Source organism: Gekko japonicus, unplaced genomic scaffold (assembly GCF_001447785.1).
Source record: "Gekko japonicus isolate JY-2015 unplaced genomic scaffold, Gekko_japonicus_V1.1 scaffold5729, whole genome shotgun sequence".
Taxonomy (NCBI): Eukaryota; Metazoa; Chordata; class Lepidosauria; order Squamata; family Gekkonidae; genus Gekko; species Gekko japonicus.
In genome coordinates this window covers 33,235-37,872 of record NW_015177195.1, presented here as the reverse complement: position 1 = coordinate 37,872, position 4,638 = coordinate 33,235, and the positions used below count along the sequence as shown (strand labels likewise).

At 41.0% G+C, this 4,638-nt stretch overlaps 1 non-coding gene across 1 annotated transcript; it reads left to right on the top strand.

The window, feature by feature from the left end:
* The first annotated feature begins 1,688 nt into the window (after window positions 1-1,688).
* On the top strand, window positions 1,689-1,760 carry TRNAV-UAC. Its single transcript has one exon. It is a non-coding gene; the product is annotated as a tRNA-Val (tRNA).
* The last annotated feature ends 2,878 nt before the right edge of the window (window positions 1,761-4,638 follow it).

Here is a 4,638-nt window from a genome sequence, read left to right as displayed (position 1 = left end):
ACACATATAAAAGGCTTTCCATCTTTCACTACTCACCAGTTAAAATGACTTTTACCCGCTTTAATCTCCTTTTTCAATCTCATCAAGGAAATAGATTAGAACAGAGGTACCAAATTCATCTTGTACAAACTGATTTGTTTAATTTTGGTTCTCTCTCTGAAATAAACCCTAGTGACTGCAGGCTGATTATGGGTCACTTTATTTTTCTACACTTGATTACGAGCAATAGTGTAGAACTGTTTCTGTGGAAGAAAGTACGTGTGAGATGACATGAAAGTTCTGTCTCTGATGTTACATTTTACATGTGCAAACCAACTTTTGATATTACAGTCAGCAACAGATGAATCTAATTTATACCCTAGGCCTAACTTTCAGAAAAAGGCTTTCATTGCTTCTTTATTTCAATTGATGCTCACCCCGTACATTCATTTGGTGTATAAATATATTAGAAAGCAAGTGAGTCTAAATAAATTATGAAGAACACAAACAGAAAGCCTGTAACAAAAAAGTAGTTTTATTCATGCTTTGTGGGGTGCATTATAAAGGAAGGAGCCCCCAGCCTGCAAATTTCCATTCCTATCTTGTATCTCCACAACTACAGAGAACTTACTACCCAACTCAATACAAATTTCAGACCTGCAGAACATATATTTGCAATCTGCTTGGAAAAATGGAAAAGAAAAAAAAGTCTTGCTGACTTGCTTGAGCCAGTTTGGTGTAGTGGTTAACAGTGGCAGACTCTAATCTAGAGAACATGGTTTGATTCCCCACTACTCCACATGCAGCCAGCTGAGTGACCTTGGATCAGTCACAGTTCTGTCAGAGTTGTTCTCTCAAGAGCAGTTCTCTCAGAGATCTCTCAGCCCCTCCTCCTGTTGTGGGGAGAGGAAGGGAAGGAGATTGTAAGACACTCTGAGACTCCAAGTGAAGGGTGGGGTATAAATCTCCTTCTCCTTCTTCTCCTCCTCCTCCTCCTCCTCCTTCCAGTAGAAGAGAGCAAGAGTCCAGTAGCACCTTAAAGTGGAGCAATGACTCACAAAAGCTCATATCCTGTCACAAATTTTGTTAGTCTTTAAGGTGCTACCAGACTCTTGCTTTTTTCTGCCACTATGGACAGACTAACATGGATACCCATCTTGATGCCTACTAAGGGTTAATAAAGTATGTATATAGCATTCATTTGCAATAATTGCAATCTTTCAAGGCAAAATCACAACACTAAGATAAGTGGTCTGAATAATTATTGGTGGTATAGAAAAACCTCATTCTTTTTGAAAAGTGATGTACTTAATTTTTACAGTGGAGAAAAATATACATGCGATAATATGATTATAGTAATCTGCACCTTATTTATGCAAAGATCAAGAGAAACGTTAAGTAGAAAATGGACTAAAACGTCTTTACTACATCAAATAAACACAAAAATCAATATCTGTCTCAGTATGTAGAGCTAGACATGTATATTGTGTTTGAATCCCAGATCTTTACAAAACTGTTTATCCACCTGTCTGTCTAGCTGTGGGGCAGATTATGCCTGACCACTGAAAGGATGAAGGATGAATCTGAGAGAGAATACTAAATAGGTGATCCACCCACTATTTACATGTATGCTTCAGTCAGAACCCCTCCAGTGTGTCTCCTTAGTATTCTCAATCAGCCTTCTACATTTTTCAGCTGGCGCTTGCATGGGAGCTGTGGCTCAGTGGAAGAGCCCCTGCTTTACATACAGAAGGTCCCAGGTTCAATCCCTGGCTTCTCCAGTTAAAAGGACCAGACAGTAGATGATGTGAAAGACCTCTGCCTGGAGAGCCACTGTCAGTCTGAGTGGACAATACTGACCTTGACAGACCAATGTTCTGATTCAGTATAAAGGTAAAGGTTTCTCTTGCTCGAAAGCCAGTCGAATCTGACTCTAGAGGGCAGTGCTCATCTCCATTTCCAAGCTGAAGAGCCAACTCTGTCCAAAGACTTTTCCATGGTCATATGGCCAGCATAAGTGCATGGAACACTGCTACCTTCCCACTGAAGTGGTACCTATTTATCTACTTGCAATTTCTTGCTTTCCAACTGCTAGGTTGGCAGGAGCTGGATCCAGAGATGGGAGCTCACTCCGTCATGTGGCACTAGGGTCTTGAACTGCCGAGCTACCGACCTTCCAGTCAGCAGCTCAGCCTTTTAACCTCTGAGCCACCGCAGCCCACCATTTGCATGTGTACCACGTGCTATTTAGAATCATGCCTATCTTGGCAGGGCAAGATAGAGAATTTAATAGACTTCTGATTAGATGTATAGATGCTTCATTAGTGAAGAGCTGCTTCTGTTTTAAAGGATTTAAATGTGTGCCTGCTTCTTTAAAAAGCTATTAGAGGGACCCAGCTGCTACTAGATTGCTACCTATTTCTATGAAAGTATAACATCTACAGCAGTGATTCTTAATTTAAGGGACTCACACTGAAGTGAAAAATTCCTTATGAAGTAGGAAATGGGGCTTGCAAGCATTTACTTCTGCTGGTTTTGGAGTGAGATATCTTTTTTTTATTTATCAGATTTTATTGATTTTTTGTTTCACCTACATTACTACAGAAAAAGAAAAAGGGGAAGAGGAAAAAGGAAAAGGGGGAAAGGAAAAAGGGAAAAAGGAAGAGGGAAAAGGGGAAAGGGGAAAGGGGGAAAAATAACAAACTAAAATAATAAAACCCCGGGGTATAGACAGTAAATAAAAAGACCCACACTATATCTAAAAGCCCAAGAAAGGAAGGTCTTATACAGTTAGTATACAGTTAGTCATAAAAATTATAGTTTTTCGATTGAGTCAATGAATTTAGGAGTTAGTGAGTCCATTTTAGTAATTTTCAATTTTTCTTCTCAGTGCGCACAAAGTCTCTTTCATCCACGTCAGTTGTAAATCTTTCAGTCATAAGAGTTACTTGGGTACTCTTAGCCGCAGGTCATACGTATCTCTGGCCGTGCCTCCTTCTGCTCCTTCTGGGGCTCCGTCCATCTCTTTCAGGTTCTCTGCAGAGCCTCTTCCATCTGGCTGTTCTTCCATTTTCGATTGTTTTGGAGTGAGATATCTATTTGGCCATCTTGGGTCTCTTAGGCTGCGGTCACACTGGAGGCTTGGTGTGATCTGGCGGTGCCTCTATTTACAGCCAGTTAAATTGTTGCAGGAAGGGGTGACCAGGCAGCACACCTGAAACAGCCTCTCTGTGCACTCACCCTGTGGTTGACTGTTCAGATTATTCCTCCAGGGCAACCATGGACTGGGTGGTCAGGTGGCTTCTTTTTTAAAATTTCTCTTTTGCATATATGCATAACCTCTTATTTTAAGCACCACTCTTATTTTGACAGCTGGAGGAGGCGCCCTCCCCCTATGAAAAAACTCATCTTTTCAATTAACCCTTCCCCACTCTGTGTGCTGCAAAACTGTAGGCATAGGAACTGGCATGAAAAAAGACAAAGGAGACTTCTCAGCCTGCCCTTCCCTCCCCCCTTTCTAGCCTTAAAGGAGGAGGAGGAGTAGAAGAAGAAGAAGTAGAAGAAAAGACAGGATTTATACCTCACCCTTCGCTACCTGAAGGAATCTCAGAGTGGCTTACAATCTTGTTTCCCTTCCCCTCCCCCATGCAGTCTTTAAATCCCTAACTCTACACATACTTCTATAGATGGTAATGTAGTGTTGTTAAGACGAATTCTCTTAATTTCTTTTTGCCGAATTTTTCTTTGAAATCCAACAATATGCCCCCCTATAGGAATTTGAAGTCTCTTTACAATCAATTCAATTTTGATCAAAAGAGAAATTTGAAGAGAGGAGGGGTGGGAAAAGAGGTTCTACAAAATTTCACAATTTCATCCTGGAGATGCTCAGAGGCAGGCAATGTCTTCCCAAAGCTTCATACCCTCCTGCCAGAGCACCGTGTGATATGTAACGTCAAAAACAAACACCCCCCCCACAAAAGCGGATGTTACAAAAGGGTGCAGAGAGGTGTAACAGAAAACTACAAAGAGAAATGAAACAGAAATTCTTCTTTTGAAAGAGAATAGGAGGAATCAAGGGCTATATCTAAATAAAGTCAGTTTTGGAAAAAGAATTGCACTCCCCATAACTATGCTAATGATAAGAGATGGCTATATAATTCTTGGAGTTGCAAGCATTTAAAAATCATGCATTAGCTTGGCTTCAGTATTTAGGGGTCCCCTGATGGTTATCTCAGGAACATATAGCTACTTTCTGGAGTCAAAATGCATTTTTCCCTTCTCCTTGGTGTGTGTAAAAATAGAACTACTACTTATTCATTATTTATTAATCACATTTATACCCCACCCTCCCTGCAATGCAGGCTCAGGGCGGCTCACAGTTAAAACCGCATAAAACCATATAAAACAATTCCATTATTAATACAGTTTCATAAAGTGCTGAAGATAGTTACTCAAGATGGCTTATTTCAGTGTACTCTCTAAAAATCCTTCTGCTCAAGATCTTCCTGCGGCTCAGGCTGGATGTTAAAACCAAGAGCCAGAGCTCTGTAATGGTGGCGGCACCCTAGCTGAAAGCCTGGTGGAAGAGCTCCGTCTTGCAGGCCCTGTGTAACTGCAAAAGGACCCACAGGGCCCTGATCTTCTCCAGGAACTTGTTCC